Source organism: Apium graveolens, chromosome 6 (assembly GCF_009905375.1).
Source record: "Apium graveolens cultivar Ventura chromosome 6, ASM990537v1, whole genome shotgun sequence".
Taxonomy (NCBI): domain Eukaryota; kingdom Viridiplantae; phylum Streptophyta; class Magnoliopsida; order Apiales; family Apiaceae; genus Apium; species Apium graveolens.
In genome coordinates, this window is record NC_133652.1 from 200,855,515 (window position 1) to 200,875,304 (window position 19,790).

At 37.2% G+C, this 19,790-nt stretch overlaps 1 non-coding gene across 1 annotated transcript; it reads right to left on the reverse strand.

Moving 5' to 3' along the window:
* Positions 1-9,360: 9,360 nt before the first annotated feature.
* Positions 9,361-9,467, reverse strand: LOC141669873 (small nucleolar RNA R71). Its single transcript, XR_012554120.1, has one exon. It is a non-coding gene; the product is annotated as a small nucleolar RNA R71 (small nucleolar RNA).
* Positions 9,468-19,790: the final 10,323 nt, after the last annotated feature.

Genomic DNA, 19,790 nt, shown 5'->3' on the forward strand with positions numbered 1-19,790 from the left:
GCTATTTTCTCTAACATGATTGGTCAGAATGTGGAGGTGTTCATGGATGACTAATCTGTGTTTGGCGATTCATTTGATGAGTTCTTGCAGAATCTTGGTGACTTTCTCAAAAGGTGTGTTGAGACCAATCTGGTTCTCAACTAGGAGAAATGTTACTTTATGGTACGACAGGGCATTATTTTTGGTCACAAGGTGTCTAGTAAGGGTCTTGAGGTGGACAAAGCCACGGTGGGGGTCATTGAAAATCTTCCTCCACCAATTTTTGTTAAGGGAGTTCGCAGCTTTCTTGGTCATGCGGGTTTCTATAGGCGGTTCATCAAGGACTTTTCAAAAACTTGTAAACCTTTGTGCAATCTTCTGGAGAAGGATGTCCCATTCAAGTTGAATGATGAGTGCCTAGCTACTTTTGAGTTCTTGAAGAAGAGTTTGATCACGACACCTGTCATAACTGCACCTGATTAGAATGAAATTTTTGAGATGATGTGTGATGCAAGTGACTATACAGTTGGAGCAGTTCTTGGGCATAGAAATAACAACATATTTTATGTGGTCTACTATGCTAGTAAGACCCTCAATGGTGCTCAACTGAATTATAATTCTACTGAGAAAGAACTTCTGGCTATTGTCTATGGTTTTGAGAAGTTTTGATCTTATTTGCTTGGGACGAAGGTGATAGTTTTCACTGATCACGCTGTGATTCAATATCTCGTCTCGAAAAAGGACTCGAAGCCTAGATTGATTAGATGGGTTCTTTTGCTTCAGGAATTTGAATTAGAGATCAAGGATAGAAAAGGTAATGAGAATCAAGTCGTTGATCATCTCTCTCGTTTGGAAGATCCAAGTACAGCTTCACAGGATAAGACGTTGATAAATGAGTCTTTTCCCGATGAGCAGCTGTTTGGAGTGTAAGAGGAAGAACCGTGGTTTGCAGACATTGGAAACTACCTTGTGAGTAATATCATGCCTCCATACATGTCGTACACTAAAAGGAAGAAGTTTCTTCATGAGGTGAAGTGGTACATGTGGGATGAACTATATCTGTTTAGGCAAGGAGCTGACCAAATCATCAGGAAATGTATTCCGTACAGCGAAATGGGGGGGGGGGAGATCTTGCGAGACTGTCATTCGACTGTTTATGGAGGCCACTATGGGGGAGAGAAGATAACAGCTCGTGTCCTTTAAGCGGGATTCTTCTGGCCTACATTGTTTAAGGATGCACATCATTTTGTTTTGAAGTGTGATCGATGCCAGTGTGTGGGTAATATGTCCAAGAGGGATGAAATGCCTCTTAATGTGCTTCTCGAGGTTGAAGTCTTCGATGTTTGGAGAATTGACTTCATGGGTCCGTTTGTCTAATCTTGCAATAACTAGTATATCTTGTTGGCAGTTGATTATGTGTCGAAATGGATTGAAGTCAAGGCTTTGCCGACAAATGATGTGAAGGTAGTGCTTAATTTTCTTTATAAGCAGATATTCACACGATTTGGGACTCCAAGAGTCATAATCAGTGATGAGGGATCGCATTTTTGCAATCGCAAGTTCACTTCCATGATGCAAAGGTATAATGTGAATCATATACAACCTACCATTCTCAGACTAATGGTCAAGCTGAGGTGTCTAAAACGGAGATCAAGTGTATTCTAGAGAAAGTTGTGTGTCCATCAAGGAAGGATTGGTCTTTGAAGCTTGATGAAGCTGTTTGGGCATATAGAACAACATACAAGACTCTGTTGGGAATGTCGCTGTTTTGGTTGGTTTATGGTAAGGGGTGTCATTTTCCTGTGGAGCTTGAGCATAAACCGTATTGGACTTTGAAGAAGTTGAACCTTGATTTGGATGCAACTGGTAAGAAAAGAATGCTTCAATTAAATGAACTCGATAAATATCGGCTTCAAGCGTATGAAAATAACAAAATATAGAAGGAGAAAGTCAAAAGGTGGCACGATAGGGGTCTAGTGCTCAAGTCATCAGTGCCAGGACAATAAGTTCTGTTATTTAACTCTCGTCTCCGTCTTTTTCCTGGAAAATTGAAGTCGAGATGGTCCGGGCCTTTCATAATCAAATCCGTGTTTCCTCATGGAGCTGTGGAGATTTTTGAGAATGATCCAGGCCAAGCATTCAAAGTAAATGGTCAAAGGTTGAAGTACTACTATGGGGATCTGGCAAACCATGAGGTGGTTAGTGCCGTTCTATTGTCTACTTGAGCTCGAGATTCTACGTCAAGCTAACAATGTAAACCAAGCACTTCTTGGGAGGCAACCCAAGTTTGTTGTACATTAGTAGGTAGAGGGAGCAGAAAAAAAGAGAAAACACAAAAAAATAAGAAAATAGAAAATTTCAGGGCCAACTAAAGTAGCACCGTGTGTCCACGCTGTGTAGCGGGGTGGCCGTACTGCAATTCCATAAACTGAGCGCGCCCGCGCTTCCTGGCTGGGCGAACGTGTTGAAAAGTCAGAAGCACGGGCTGGGCGAACGCGTTGAAAAGTCAGAAGCACGGCGCGCCAGCGCCAAGGTAGCGTGTGGCCGCACTGGGTCCCTGTGTTCAAAAAAAATATAATACATAATGAGTGCAAATTCGGGAATTTTAATATAAAATCAATTACCACCCGAATTTTACTCACCCATATCCCAAATTTCTCTCTCCAAATCAAACCCATTATTCCCATAATCAATTCCCACTCCTTTTCCAAAACAAATTCTCTCCCAATCTCCTATAACTACATCCACTTATACACGAACTTCTCCATCACTTCTCAAACACACAAATCTCTCTTACAAACATCTATTCTCTCAAAGTTATTCAATCTCAATGGCACCAAAAAGACAGTGAACTCAAGTAAGCAGCAACACCACTGATTCTTCGAGTGCAGGTGGTGTGAGGCCTAGGTTTTCAACTCCCGAGGCTGAGGCGGAGTATGTGAGGCTGCTTTCGAAGCCAATAGCCAAGGAGCGTGGTTTTCTGCCATCAGGGAAAGATGGTAAGTTGTTGGAGATGATCTTGGAGATGGGCTGGGTTATTTTTTTGCGAGACACCAGCTGTTGTGCCCATGAGTATGGTGCGTGAGTTTTATACTAATGCTAAGGCGAAGAAGAACGGTTTCACCGTGGTCAGGGGTATGACTGTGGACTATAGTGCTGAGGCGATTCGTAGGGTGATTGAGCAACCCGAGAGGAAGGAGGAGCATGAGAACTGGAACGAGAAGACTCCAGAGGAGTTTAACTTAGATTTGATTGTTGCTACCATGTGTGTGCCTGAGACTCATTGGAAGTTCAAGAAGGGCACGAATGAGTATGCCATATTCCCTACTTCGTGCATGAACAGGTTTGCACGTGCAAGGAATTGTTTTATTTATGCTAACATCATGCAATCTTCTCACGTGCATCAGATTACTGTGGAGCGTGCACGTTTGTTGTGGGGTATTCTGCAGGGAGACTATGTGGTTCTTGGGATGGTTATCCATCAGGGTATTTTGAGGTTCTTGCAAGTGAGTATTATGGGTTCGATACCCTATGCATCCATTGTGATGAAGTTGTGTATGGCAGTTGACGTTCGTTGGCCCGTATATGAGTAGCTGCAGCTCCCTAGTGCTCCGATTGATAGTTCTACGCTGTTGAATATGACAGAGTGGCATGGTGGGAAGCCCGATCCTAAGGGGCTTCGATATTCTTATGACCATCTGCCAGGTGGAAGGCCAGTAGATCAGACTTATGCTGGTGGGACTTCGCAGGCTCGTCGAGCAGCTTGGAGAGCTCAGTTGGGAGATGAGGCTGGTCCTTCGGGATCGCAGCAACAGCAGGAAGCACAGGGCAGTGCTGGTTTGAGTATGACATAATATAGGCGTTTAGCTAGGAAGATGGATGCGATGCATGACATCCATAACAGGTTTGCACATGACCTCACCCAGGTGTTGGGGACTGCTTTCAGAGCCACAGGAGTTGACATCCAGTGGCCAGTATTCGATGAGGATTCCGTGTATCCGCCTCCAGACAATCCTGACACTCCACCCCTTGAGGGTGATGATTCTGTGTCTGATTAGGTATGCCTGATTCCTTGTTATTACCTTCACTAAGGACAGTGAATATTTTAAGTTTGGGGGTAGTAGTTAAGGATTATGTGTTTTGTGTGAGTCACATATAGTTTGCATATTCATGCTAGTTTAGTTCATATAATTGTATATTTTCCATGTAGTAATTTTTTTTATTTTTGTAGTTTTTATGATAGTTGTTACATATTGTTTCATGCATGTGCATAATAACATGATCCCTTAGATAATTTTTCCGATTGATTTGTGATATTGATGCTAGTGTAGTGATGTCGTATTTAGTAATGTTAAGTCTTATCGAGTTGATTTGCATGCTAGAGACAATTGTATTTCACTAAGTCTTATAGGTTGCTTGAGAGCTAGATCATGGTCATGGTTTATTTGTTTGTCTAAGTTTAATCACTTGTTTATATTTAGAATTTAGGATATTCTCTTAATGATAAAATAACATGGATATTTAAAAATTGGAGAAAATTAGATTTCATTGCTAGTTGTTGTGGCTAGGTGTCAAATGACTAGTATCCGGCTCATTTTACATGAGTAGTCTAGGGTTGGACAAGATGGAGCGAAACGCACATGTTCAGAAATTTATGAAAAGAAAAAAAGAGAAAAAAATATGTGTTTATGCATAATTGATCACGAATGGGCTCTTTAATACTCGAGTTATTAAGTTCTTAAGGGACTTTGTGCCTAGTGACCTAAGGTTTTTTATAGTGTGGTATCCACTAACCTAACGCTCGCTACATGGGTATTATTGTATAAGTCTTTTGTGGACCTCACTCATTGCATGGTCAAATAAGTATATTTGTGTTGTTTTTGTTTTGTGAGTAAAAGCTTAAATCCATGTAAAATTATGATATAAGAATTGAAGGGTTAAAAGTTATTTTGAGTTTAGTTTTTATTTTTATTATAACCTTGCGATTGCTTGGATGAGTAGTGAGTCATGATTATTGATCTAGGTGTGATAGTATATCTGTAAGCATTTGCACACACGCACGTCTCTGGCTTGTAAGTTGATTTGTGGGGCTAGATTGATCTTTATGCAAATAATTGCATTTGTTGATATGTTGCTTGTTGGTTGGTTTAGTTATTCTATGGGGATCGTTGCATTCATATAGTTGCATTCATGTATTTTATTTCTTGTACTTTGAGTCTATTTATGTTTGAGGACAAACATAGGTTCAAGTTTGGGGGTATGTTGAGTGGAATTTATGACACTTTATAACGCTTCGTAAAGCTTTGAATTGATGTCTTATACTCAAGTTGTTAGTATTTTTAACATGTTTTTGTAGTATTTTTACATTTTAGACATTTATCAGGAATACAGGTGAATTAACATTATTTTGACGCTAATATGGTGTTAGGATGATGTCCAGAATAAAAGCTCATGAAAAGACCAACTCAAATCAGCAAGAAAAGAAGAATTCAGGAAATTCTACAGAGAGTCAGCGCGCCCGCACTGTAGAAGTGCGCGGCCGCGCCCAAAGAACAGAAGCTCAGCACGCCCCCGCTGGTCAAGCGTTCGGCCGTGCCAGGTCGAGATAAAAGAATTCTATTTTTACTCTGATTTTGATCCAAAAGACTTCTAATCTGCATGGGCTGCTATATATACATAACTTATGTTCATTTTTCATAACGAGATGTACCAGAGGTTAAGGAGAAGACATAAGAAGACTGTAGAGCATAATTCAACCAAGGCAAAGAAGATCTAGTTTATTCTTGTGATTCTTTGTTTTAAGTTGTAACTTTGGAAGCTAGTTTTCTTATTCGTGAACCTATACTCTTGTTTTATACTTGGTTTATTATTTAATTAGTATAAAGACTCCCTTTATTATACCATGCTTTCATCGGAACCCACGATGACTACCTTTATTATACCATACTTTCATCGGAACCCACGTTGATGATGAGTCTGATTATGGGCTAATCGTTATCGTGGGATTCTAACGGATTTATTTATGGATTTCTTTATTTAATTTATTTTGATGCCTTAGTGTGTGGTGATTATATGATAACCTAGTATTGGTTGTGCTTATTCATCTTATAAGAGTCGCGAACTTATAAGATAGTGTGTTAATCTTTAATGAAGCGAAAGTGAATTTAAGGGTTTAGAACTTGTCATGCTAGCATAGGTTCATGTATCGTTATGCATGATTTTCAGGTAATTTTAACCATCTTACTTGCCTTACTTAATCACGATAGATAACTTATGCATTAAACCGTTATATTGTCAAATTCTATAGACATATAGGGTCTCAATATAATTGGTGTCTATTCAGCTTCTCTCTCTTTTGTGGATGTCTAGTAGTATGGTATTCGTACAACAAAAGTTGGCGATTATCAGTTTCGTGTTATCTGATTAATGTCATCACCATTACATGCTAAGGTTAAGAACGAAAAGGCTATTAAATGAAGTATTTAATGAATTTAGAATCCCATGTTTGTGACATATAATATTCAACTTTCTTTAATCTCTTAGTTTATGTTCTTTAGTAAAATCTATTAGTTAATTGTAGTTATAACAACCTTAATTTGTTATTCGTCTTAGCATTGGATAATAACCATACCAGTGTTGCATAAATACATTGATTAAAATTAATCTAAACCAATCCCTGTGGGAACGAACTAGAAATTATTCTATATTACTTGCGAACGCGTATACTTGCATGTAATTTAGCGCGTGTTTCAGCCCTAACAGTATGCACTCGTAAATTTTGATGAATATACAAGATACACGTGGGTGTATTGTCTACACACCAAGGATGAATCTCCATCTATTCTTCTTGATCATGTAAGGGAGCTGAAAAAAGGATCAACATATAAAGTGAAGATCATCAGAAGTGATAATGGAACTGAATTCAAGGACATTTCTAAGGAAGAGTTATTTTTTTTTTTTGCTAAATATGGAAGAGTTCTTTAAACTCAAGGGGATAAAATAAGAGTTTTCTGCTCCTGGAAATCCAGAACAAAATGGAGTTGTTGAAAGAAAGAATAGAACTCTAATAGAAGCTGCAAGAACCATGCTAGATGAAGCAAGATTGTATACCTACTTCTGGGCTGAGGCTGTGCAAACTGCTTGCTTTACACAAAATGCAACTTTGATCAACAAGCATGGAAAAATACCATTTGAGATAGTGAAGGGAAAGAAGCCAAATTTGAAGTTCTTTCATATTTTTAGTTTTAAGTGTTTTGTTCTCAAAACTCATCCGTAGCAGCTGACCAAGTTTGATCTAAAAGCTGATGAAGGAATATTTGTGGGTTATCCATTGACTACAAAAAACTTTAGAGTTTACAATCTGATAAGTGTATTTTATATTTACTTGAAACGCTTTATTACAGGCTTAAGTTGGTGTCTCAAGTTATTGGTATTTTTAATGTGTTTTTGTGTTTTTGCATCTCAGGCATTAGTTGGATGAATAAATGAGCTTTTCAAGGTAATATGCTAAAAGGAGGTCAGAATATGAAGCCTAGGTCAATCTCATATTGAAGAATATCTCGATAGCTTCACGTGGACTATTGGATCGCCAAATTCTGACAGACGGAACTCAAGATACAGAAGAAACAAGAAAATTCAGGAAATTTCAGAAGGTCAGGGCGGCCGCGCTAGACTTGGGAGCGGTCGCGCCCATTGTCAGAAACTCAGGGCGGCCGCGCTGGATTTGGGGGCGGCCGTGCCAGGTCGTTCTCACAAAATCCTGATTTGACTTAAATTCAAGGAATTTGAAGCCCAGGTCGTCCAGAAGCCTATATATAAAAAGATGTTTTTAACAACGGGAAGAGAAAGGAGAGAGCAACAAGAAGACCTAATAGCACAATACAACGAAGGAGAAGAAGATCTTTTTTTACTTGTGATTCTTTGCTTAATTGTAATCTTGGATGCTTGTTTTCTTTATTGTTTGAACCTAATACTTTTGTTAACGTACTTTGTTATTATTATTCAATTATTTTAGACCTAGTTTATCTTAGTTATTTACCATGCTTTTATTGGAACCCATGTTGACGATGAGTTCGGTTATGAACTAATCATTATCACGGGGTTTTAACGGCTTTATTTATGGATTTCTAAAGTTAATTATTTTGATATCTAAGTGTGTGGTGATTGTTTGATATCCTATTATTGGTCGTTCGTATTCGTCTTATGTGTGTCGCGAACATATAAGATAGTTTGTTAATCTCTATTGAAGCGACAGTGAAAATAGAGATTTAGTAATTGTCGTGCTAGCATAGGTTCATGTATTTATTATGCATGATTCATAGGTAATTTTAACCATATTACTTGCCCTATGTAATCACGATAGATAACTTGTTCATTAAACCTTTATGTTGTCAAATTCTATAGACATATAGGATCTCAACATAATTGGTGTCTATTCAGCTTCTATCTCTTTTGTGGATATCTGGTAGTAGGGTATTCGTATAACGAAAGTTGGCGTTTACTAGTTTCGTGTTATCTGATTAATCGTCATCACTATTGCATGCTATGGTTAAGAACAATGACTTTGAATGAAGTAGTAATGAAGTTAGAATCCCATGTTTGTCTAATATAGTTAATTCAATCACTTTTATTCTTAGTTAATTGCATGTTAGTTCAATCTTAGTTATAAACATTTCAACTTGTTATTGTCTTCGCATTGAGCGATAGCCATACCATTGTTGCATAGGTGCATAATCTTAAGTTAACCAAAAAGAGTTTCTGTGGGTACTAATTTGATTTATATCTTATACTACTTGCGAACGCATATACTTGCGTGTAATTTTAGCGCGTGTTTTCACCCTAACAAGTTTTTGGCTCTACTGCCGGGGACTCGGTGTTAATTTTTAGTTTATGTGCTTGACATCAGTGGTTGTTAAAGTTCACTGACTCGTACTCTCTTACTTACAAGGTTCACTTTAGTCGTGTGTTTCAGGTACTCTAGTTATCATTGCAATGGGATAACCTGTAGCAAATCTGAAAGCTTTGATGGATTATTCTCAACCGAAGATTAATGACATTCAGTCTAGTATTGTCAGACTAGCCATTGCGGCTAATAATTTTTAAATCAAGGCTAGCTCGATTCAGATGGTACATGATTCAGTCCAGTTTGGGGGTTCTCCAACGGAAGATCCCAATATGCACATTAGGGATTTCATCGATATTTGTGACACCTTCAAGTTCAATAATGTTTCTGAAGATGCTGTGAAATTGAGACTATTTTTATTCTCTCTGAGGGACAAGGCTAAGAGCTGGTTACACTCTCTACCAGCTGGTTCTATCACTACATGGGAGGATCTTGCTCAGAAGTTTCTTACTAAAATCTTCTTTATGGAGAAGACAGCTGCACTCAGGAATGCTCTTCCTCAATTTGCACAGCAATCGGGAGAAACTCTATGTGAAGCTTGGGAGCGCTACAAGGAGATGCTTAAGAAGTGTCCTCATCATGGCATGCCTGATTAGATGATCATCAATTGTTTTTATAATGGTTTGGGAGCACGGTCTAGACCCATGCTTGATGCATCATCAGGTGGGGCATTATGGGCAAAGAGTTATGAGGAAGCTTATGGTCTAAATAACTAATTGATGATAATGAATATCAGTATCCAACCCAGAGATGCCATAGGGCAAGGTAGTAGGAGTTCTAGAAGTGGATACAACTACGGCTATCACTGCTCAACTAAAGGCATTATCTATGAAGATCGATTCTCTTGCTAACTATGGTGTTAATGAGATAACCAGTGTTTGTGAGCTGTGTGCAGGTTCATATGCAAAAGAGCAATGCGCTATATCTAGTGAATCAACTCAATTTGTGAGCAACTTTTAGAGATCGCAGCAACCAGTTCCAGCCACTTATCATCCTGACAACTGGAATCATCCCATCTTCAGCTGGAATAAAAATCAGAGTGCGATGCAGTAGCCTTATCAGTGGTATGCAGCAAAGCAATTCAACCCTCATGGTTTTCAACAACCGCAATATGCACCAAGACAACAACTCCAACTTCGACAACAAACTCATGGAGGTGTAGGTCTATCTTCGAATGAAAAATCTGAATTGGAAGAATTGCGGCTTATGTGCAAAAACCAGGCTCTTATATGCCAAAGCCAGGCTGTTTCTATCAAGATTCTGGAGAACCAAATAGGGCAAATTGCTAACGCCTTATTGAATCGACCATCAGGAATGCTTTCTAGTGATACAGAAGCCAATCTAGGCAAGAGGGAAGTTAACGAACAGGTGAACACCATCACCTTGAGGTCCGAAAAGGTCGCAAGCCCCCAAATTCAGCAAGACGAAGAGTCTGAAAATTCTGTCTAGAATGCAAGTGCATCTACACCTTTGCCAAATCAATAAAATGAGATTGTAGCTGAAAAAGTGGTGCAGAAGGATGCCGGGGTGGAACCGAAGAATAAGTATGTTGAAAGAAATCCATCTGAGGGTAATACAGGGGATAAACAGGTCTACCCACCTCCGCCATATCTTAAAAGGATTCAAAAACATAAGTTTGACAAGCAATTTGCCAAGTTTTGGAAGTTTTCAAGAAGCTGCATATCAACATACCTTTTGTTGAAGCTCTAGAACAGATGTCGAGCTATGCTAAGTTCATGAAGGGTATTCTATCTCAGAAGCTAAAACTTGAGGAGTTGGAAACTGTTGCTCTAACGGAAGAGTGTAGTGTTATGCTACAACAGAAGCTACCTCCTAAGCTTGATGATCCAGGAAGCTTGACGATACCTTGCACCATTGGCAATCTGTCATTCAACAAGTGTTTGTATGACTTGGGAGCTAGCATCAATCTGTTTCCCTTGTCAATTTTCAAGAAACTTGGACTACCTGATCCAAAACCTGTGAACATGTCTTTACAGTTGGCTAATCGTTCCATCACTTATCCGCAAGGAGTAGTGGAGGATATCTTGGTTAAGGTGAATAAGCTCATCTTTCCTGCTGATTTTGTCATTCTAGACTTTGAGGAGGATAAGAAGATTCCTGTTATCTTGGGAATACCATTATTGGCTGAACTATGATTGATGTACAAAAAGGAGAGCTTACGATGAAGGTTCAAGATCAGAAAGTCACTTTTAGTGTGTTCAAGGAAATAAAGTTACCCGCAGATAAAGAGCAGTGCTTTAAAGTAGAGTGGGTCGACTCTGTCGTGAATTCGAAGCTTGAGCAATTGCCAAAGTCAGATACCTTAGAGAGATCCTTAATAGGGGAATCAGATATTGAAGATGAAGAAGGAGCAGAGTAACTACAGGTTTTGAATGCACCTCCATGGAAGAGGAAGTTGGATATGCCATTCGATTCTCTTTGGTTAGAAGAGCTGAAAATTTCTCAGGAGCGTCTCGAGCCGTCATTTGAAGAAGCTCCCACACTTGAGCTCAAACCACTGCCAGATCACTTGAGTTATGCATTCTTAGGTGCACCCTCGGACAAGAGGTTGGATTATATCTATGATAATCTAAAAGATGACTGGCTAGTTCCTCCCGTACTTACAGAGGGTCCCTCTAGTGCACCACAGACAGTTGATATGTTTGGTCTTGGTGATGCGCAATATAGAAGGTTGATTCGGCGTATTGAGGCCATGCATGACATCCACCAACGTTTTGCTGAAGATTTAACACTCGCTCACGGTACTATTTTCTGAGACACTGGTGTCGAGGTTGATTGGCCTCCTGATCCTCAACTCGAAGAAGGTGATCTTCCCGCTAACTAGGTATGCCTGAATTCCTTATTATTACCTTCAATGATGACATTGAAAATTTTAAGTTTAGGGGTGATAATGTAAGGATTAGTTTGTGTGTCCATATAGATCCATATAGATTCATGTTGCAAGTTTAGTGTATTTCATTCATATTTTTGCATGATTGTTCATTTAAGTCATATTTGGTTGCATTTTTTTTCGTGTTTTTATGTGAGTTCCTATAGTTGCATGCGCATGCATATAACATGATCCCTTAGGGTGAGCTATTTCCAATTGATAAGTTGATGTTGATTTGAGTATGGTGATGAAGAATAGAAGGATAATTAAGTTCTAATGAATTGATTCGCATGCCAGAAACAATTTTTTTTTCACTAAGTCTTATAGATTGCTCTGGAGCTAGATCATGATCATACTTGTTTATTTGTTGAATTTAATCACTTGTTTATATCTAGAATTTTTGGTATTCTCTTAATGAAAAAAAGAACACTGAATTTTAACTGGAAAAAACATTGAATATCAATGCTAGTTGTGGCTAGGCATCAAATGGCTAATAGCCAGCTCATATTTATATGAGTAGTCTATGGTTGAGTGAGATGGAGCGAAACACACTCGTTCAGAACATGAAAAAAAATAAAAAAGAAAAAAAGAAAAAGAAAAGGAAAAGATATACGTGTTATGCATAATTGATCACGCGTGGGCTCTTTAATACTCGAGTTATTAAGTTCTAGGGGACTTTGTTCCTAGTGACCTAGGGCTTTTATACTCTGAGATCCGCTAACCTAACGCTCGTTATATGGGTATTATTGCATAGGTCTTTTGGGACCTCATTAATTGCACGGTCAAATAAGCATCTTTGTTATGTATTCAATAATAGCGTGAATCCTTGTATAACTCTAGTAGGAAGAAGGTGTTGTTAGTCATTATGCGTTTAATGTCTATTCTATTTATAAACTTCTGATTGTTTTGATGATAGATAATTTATGGTTATTGATCTAGTATCGAGAGTATATCTGTTAAGCGTTACACACACGCACGTTTCTGGTTTGTAAGTTAATTTATGGGATTTATGCGAACTCTATTTAGAGTCATTGCATTCTTAGAGGCATTCGCTTGTTGGTTGGTTATGGTTATTCTGAGGGGATCAATTGCATTATCATTTAGTTGCATGCACGTAGTTGCATTCATGCATTAGGTTGTTTTGTAGTTTTGAGTCTGTTTATGCTTGAGGACAAGCTTCAATTCAAGTTTGGGGTGTGATAAGTGGATTTTATATTTACTTGGAACACTTCATTACAGGCTTAAGTTGGTGTTTTAGACTCAAGTTATTGGTATTTTTGATGTGTTTTTGTGTTTTTGCATCTCAGGCATTAGTTGGATGAATAAATGAGCTTTTCAAGGTAATATACTTAAAGGAGGTCAGAATCTAAAGCCTAGGCCATTCTCATGTTGAAAAGAATCTCGATAGCTTCACGTGGACTATTGGATCGCCAAATTCTGACAGACGGAACTCAAGATTCAGAAGAAACAAGAAAAATCAGGAAATTTCAGAAGGTCAGGGCGGCCGCGCTAGACTTGGGGGCGCACCGCGCCCATTGTTAGAAACTCAGGGCGGCCGCACTGGATTTGGGGGCGGCCGCACCAGGTCGTTCTCGCAGAATCCTGATTTGACTTGAATTCGAAGAATTTGAAGCCCAGGTCGTCTAGAAGCCTATATATATAAAAAGACGTTTTTAACAACGGGAAGAGAAATGAGAGAGCAGCAAGAAGACCTAATAGCACAATACAATGAAGGAAAAGAAGATCATGTTTTTACTTGTAATTCTTTGCTTAAGTTATAATATTGGATGCTTGTTTTCTTTGTTGTTTGAACCTAATACTCTTGTTAACGTACTTTTTTATTATTACTAAGTTATTTCAGACCTAGTTTACTTATGGATTTTTATAGTTAATTATTTTGATATCTAAGTGTGTGGTGATTGTTTGATATCCATCCTATTATTGGTTGTTCGTATTCATCTTATGTGCGTCGCGAACATATAAGATAATTTGTTAATCTCTATTGAAGCAACAGTAAATATAGAGATTTAGAACTCTCCATGTTAGCATAGGTTCATGTATTTATTATGCATGATTCGTAGGTAATTTTAACCATCTTACTTGCCCTATGTAATCACGATAGATAACTTGTTCATTAAACCTTTATGTTGTCAAATTCTATAGATATATAGGGTCTCAACATAATTGGTGTCTATTCATCTTTTATCTCTTTTTTGGATGTCTGGTAGTAGGGTATTCGTACAACAAAAGTTGGCATTTACTAGTTTCGTGTTATCTGATTAGTTGTCATCACCATTGCATGCTAAGGTCAAGAACAATGACTTTGAATGAAGTAGTAACAAAGTTAGAATCCCATGTTTGTCTCATAGAGTTAATTAAATCACTTTTACTATTAGTTAATTTCATGTTAGTTTAATCTTTACTTATAAACATTTCAACTTGTTATTGTTTTAGCATTGAGAGATAGCCATACCATTGTTGCATAGGTGTATAATCTTAAGTTAACCAAAAAGAGTCTCTCTGGGTACGAATCTGATTTATATCTTATACTACTTACGAACGCGTATACTTGCGTGTAATTTTAGAGTGTGTTTTTGCCCTAACTCAATCTGAGAACAAGAACAGTCATAAAATCTATATATGTATCTTTTGATGACAAGAAAATAACAGGTCTAGAAGATGCAGATGACCATGACATATTGAGATTTGAAAATGAAGTACCTTAAATTCTGATGATTCAAATACTAATAATAATGGGAACACTGATTCGGGGGGATCATCAGGTAACAACAGTGGTACTAATCAAAGAAATAACAGAGAATTCATGGATAAAGGGGGAAGTTCATCTTCAAGGAGTCAACTTCCATCTGCAAGAAAATGGTCTAAGTCACACACACCTGACTTAATCATTGGAAACCCTGACAGTGGTGTAAGAACAAGAAAAGCCACTTAGAATGAATGTCTATACCATTCTTTTCTATCTCAAAGTGAACCTAAGAAGGCTGAAGAAGCTCTGAAATATGCTGACTGGGTCACAACAATGCAAGAAGAGCTCAATGGATTTGAAAGGAAAAAAGTCTAGACTCTTGTGCCAAGACCAAAGAACAGATATGTAGTTGGCACATAGTGGGTGTTCAGAAACAAAATTGACAGTGAGGGCATTGTTACAAGGAATAAAGCAGGACGGGTTGCAAAGGGTTACTTACAACAAGAAGGAATTTATTATGATGAAACATTTTCTCCAGTTGCAAGGCTAGAGGAAATAAAAATCTTTCTTGCCTATGCTGCTCACAAGAACTTTAAGGTGTTCAAAATAGATGTGAAGAGTGCATTCTTAAATGGAGAACTCGAAGAGGAAGTTTATGTTGAACAACCTCCAGAGTTCATTGATCCAAGGTATCCAGATCATGTCTACTTACTGGATAAAGCACTCTATGGACTGAAGCAAGCTCCAAGGGCCTGGTATGAATCACTTGTTGTATTTCTGCTAGAGAGTGGTTTAACAAGAGGTACAATTGATAAAACTCTCATTTATAAATACCATGGTAAGGACTTGTTATTAGTACGAATTTATGTTGATGGTATCATTTTTGGATTTACTAATGATAAACTTTGTGAGAGATTCATAAAGTTAATGCATTACAGGTATCAAATGAGTATGATGGGAGAACTGAGTTATTTTCAGGGGTTATAAGGTAAATAGACTAATGAAGGAATCTTCATAAATTAATCCAAATACACCAGGAATCTATTCAAAAGATTTGGAATACAAGACTGCTCAACTGCATCAACTATCCTGGCCGCTGCAACCAAGTTATATTTAAATATTGGTTCTTCAGTAGATATAACTAACTATATAGGTATGATTGGTTTTGTGCAAGGTTCCAAGTTGTTCACCAATCTTATAACTAACTTCAGTAGATTTAACTAATTCTCATGTATGCTACCTGTCTCTGTGCAAGGTTCCAAGATGACCCTAGAGAACATCATTTATTAGCTGTGAAGAGAATTTTTAAGTATCTCAAAGGCACCATGAATCTAGGATTATGGTATCCTAGAGATTCAGACTTTAAGCTAATTGGATATACAGATGCTGATTTTGCAGGATGTAAAATAGACATGAAAAGCACTTCTGGAAGCTGCCAATTCCTCAGTGGCAGATTGGTTTCTTGGTACAGCAAGAAACAAAAGTCAATTTCCACATCAACTGCAGAAGTAGAATACATTACTGCTGGAAGCTGTTGTGCTCAGATTTTATGTAGAAGAATCAATTACTGGATTATGGTTTAGACTATTCTTCTATTCCTATATATTATGATAATCAAAGTGCTATTTCAAAGACAGGAAATCCAGTACAACATTCAATGACTAAGCACATCAGTATTAGATACCATTTTATAAGGGAACATGTGGAAGCTGGTACAGTTGAATTGTTCTTTGTTCCAACAGATCAGCAAGTAGCAGATATATTCACAAAGCCTCTCTGTGAAGCTACATTCACAAGATTGGTAAAATGAATTGGGAATGATTTCAGGACAATTCACAAACTCTGATAATTAAGTCTATGATTTTATTGAAGCATGGTATCTTATTATTTGTCAGTACTTGTTAGATGATGATTCGTTTGCTAAATGTTGATGCCATGATAACATGCAAATTGTGCTAAATGATTTTATGTAAAAACTGGATGTTGAACTACTGATTTTGCTTACAAATTCTGTTATTAGTTAAACTTGTTTGACTAATAGGTTATGTCAGTAATTGATAAGTCCTGATAGTTGTAATTAAAATGCTGATAATGATCAAGACTTGATTGATCGTTATACTTTATTGATTATTTTGAACTTGTACGAAATAAATTATTAAGCAGTATTTTTAATTATACAGTGAGATAGTGGAATATCTTTTAATTGCTTAAATGGGTTAGTTACTGATGCAAGTATCTTGTAATACTTGAATATTTACATTGGGAATAGGAATCTGAAGAGAGAGATTACTTTTTTCTTACCTAGATACGCGTAATCGTGTATTTGCATTATGGTCCATTATTACATGGATTATATAAGAGTCTCTTCATTTTCTGAACTTGTTTTCTATAAATACAACCCTCCACTTTCAAAACTTCTCACTGCCTTTTCACTCACAAATTCCAAATATACTCATTTTCTTCATTCGGAATTTATGGCCGCCATCTATTCCCTTTCATATGGAGTTTATCATCCACTAGCAATTCCTGAATATGGAAGATTGTATTTCGAAATCGGTCGACTTAGGGTAGTTTTCCTCGGCCAATATTATTCTCTCTCTGAGATTCCACAGTCTATTCTTGATCGACTGAACTCATATGACACTCAATCTCTTCATCTCTTTAGACTAGACATTTGCTTTGAAGAAATGAGACGAGCTGATGTGGCTACACAACAGCGTCTCGAGGAAGAACAACGCCACCTCGTATGGCTGGCATTGCAAGGGAATATCATTTCTCTTTCAAGTTCTATGTCTCGGATCTTTCATCGGAAGACAATGAAGAAGTTGGACGAAGAAGAAGAAGTCAAAATAGTTATATTCTTTAGGTTTTTATTTTTAAGATTCTATGAAAGTCTTTGTAATAACCCCAATTTTTGGAAATTTTTGAAACCCTTAAGAATAGTGTTTTTGATGAATGAGAAAACTTTTCATGCCACACTATGTAGGGTTTCTGTTATGGATATTCTAAGATCGTATTAGTATTCCATAAAGTAAATAGGTGTATGTAAAGATCGTCAGAATCCAATTCCGAACACTTTGATTTTTCTCGAAAATCCACCAGATACTGAAAGAATTGAGTATAAGGTAACATGATTAAAGGGATTTAAATTCAAGGATTATAAGAGAGGATTATAAAAAGGAATATAATGTATTGAGAAAGGTTAAGGGAACCCAAGTAATAAGATCCCGGGTATGATCCCTCAAACGATCAACGAGAAAGAGAGTTAAGCGAACCGTAAAACAAATAAACGTCCAAGGGGCAAGCACATGCAAGTAACATGAGAAGGAAGCTTCTAATATAAGCTAAAACATGTGGTTAGAAGCAAGGTGACATCATCACACCACAAGAATGAGACATGTGGCAAAGTAGTGATGCAAGCAATGACATAAGCAAGTGAAAACAAGATATTTAGCCAATAATTAACCACAACCATGCATTCTTTGCACAAATATCAAGGCAAGACAAGCAAGCAAAAGCTCTCCCCCATTTCTTTCTTCTTCCATTCGGCCTTTTCAAGAAATGAAGAAATAGATTTTCAAAACTCAAGTTCTAGGCCATGGAAAATTACAAGGTTTGTTTCCTTGGATCCTATATTTCATAACTTAGTTATACCATGAGTTTAAGATCAAGATTCCATGGTTTGCATAGCTAATCCACTCATCAAAGATGATGATGAATAGTAGTGAATAGTAACTTACTTTGATTTTCTTGATTTTCATGAAAGCTTAAGGTTGATTAAGCATAGAGCAAGGTTCCTAGAGGCTTGTTAGTGACTATCCACTCTTCAAGGAAGGTATAAACTCTTGAACCCTTAGTTTTAAGTTTGGTTTGTTTGGATGATAATAGTGCTTAGATTAATGGGTTTAGTTTGATGTTGATGGATGTTGGATTGTTGTTGAATTGGTGATGATTTGGTGTAGTTTAAACTTTGGAAATCGTTAGGTTATAGCCGTCGTAATGCCCGATTTTCTATAAACTGTTTTGTGATTAACTGTTGGACCCGAACACCCACTTCTATAAACTAACCACTTCCATGCTTAGATAGGTTATGTTTCAAGCTTCGTTTTGATATGTGGTTTGCTTGAATCCGATGTACGGTTTAGGAGAAACGACCGTTTTAAGTAACGGTGTTTTGCGAACGAACCTTTACCCCTCGCCTTACTTTGAAACCTTGGTTAAGGCCCTTAAATGACTAATTGGAGCATGAAACATTTATGTAGAGTGTGTTAGGCAGTTGATAAGACACTCGCAAAAGAATCGCCTTAAAACTCGTAATGGGTAAATTATTAAAAATGGTGGAGCCGAGGGTACTCGAGCGACTTAAGTAAATCGTTAAGCGTAAAACGAGCGTTAGAGTCTGAGTTGGTTAGAGTATAGATTTACAAGTGACTTTGGTTTAATTCCAACTTACTTGTTGCTTATAGGTTACCAGACTCGTCCCGAGCCATTCGTAACCCCCAGTCGCTCAGGCAAGTTTTCTACCCGATATACTGTTGTTGTGATGTAAATATATGTATATGCATTATCTTGTGATAGTGCATGATTGTTATTAGCAAATTTTGCGATATATTGGAGCATGCTGATATGGTATATATGCATGTCTGTTTCGTAATCTGGTTATCTATCTGTTGATTTCAATGCTTATAGTTGCATAATACCTATGCTAGAAATAAGCAAGTAGTTGCGTATACCCTTAGTATAGGGGATAAAAGGTGAACATATTTCTAAACCGGGAGTCGATGTTCCCGAGTATATTATATATATATATGGATATAGTTTTTAAAACTATGGATCGAATAAGGTTTATTCGATACCTTTATTTTACTTAATTGAATATTAATTTGAGTATTCATTCGAGGGCTTATGACTCAGTTTATTTTATTATTTGAATATTATTTGAATATTCATTCGAGGGCTTATGACTCAGTTTATTTTATTATTTGAATATTATTTGAATATTCATTCGAGGGCTTATGACTCAGTTTATTTTATTATTTGAATATTATTTGAATATTCATTCGAGGGCTTATGACTCAGTTTATATTATAATTGAATATTACTTGGATATTCATTTGAGGATGTATGACTCCTTTATTTTATAAATATTATTTATAGTATTCATTCGAGGTATTATGACTCCGCTTATTACTTAATAATATTCTTTATTGTATTAAAGAATAAGGTGTCGATAATCAAACTTATTTTTGATTATTCAAATAAAGATATTACTTTCGTATAAGTATATCTTTGATTATTTGCTATTCATTCAA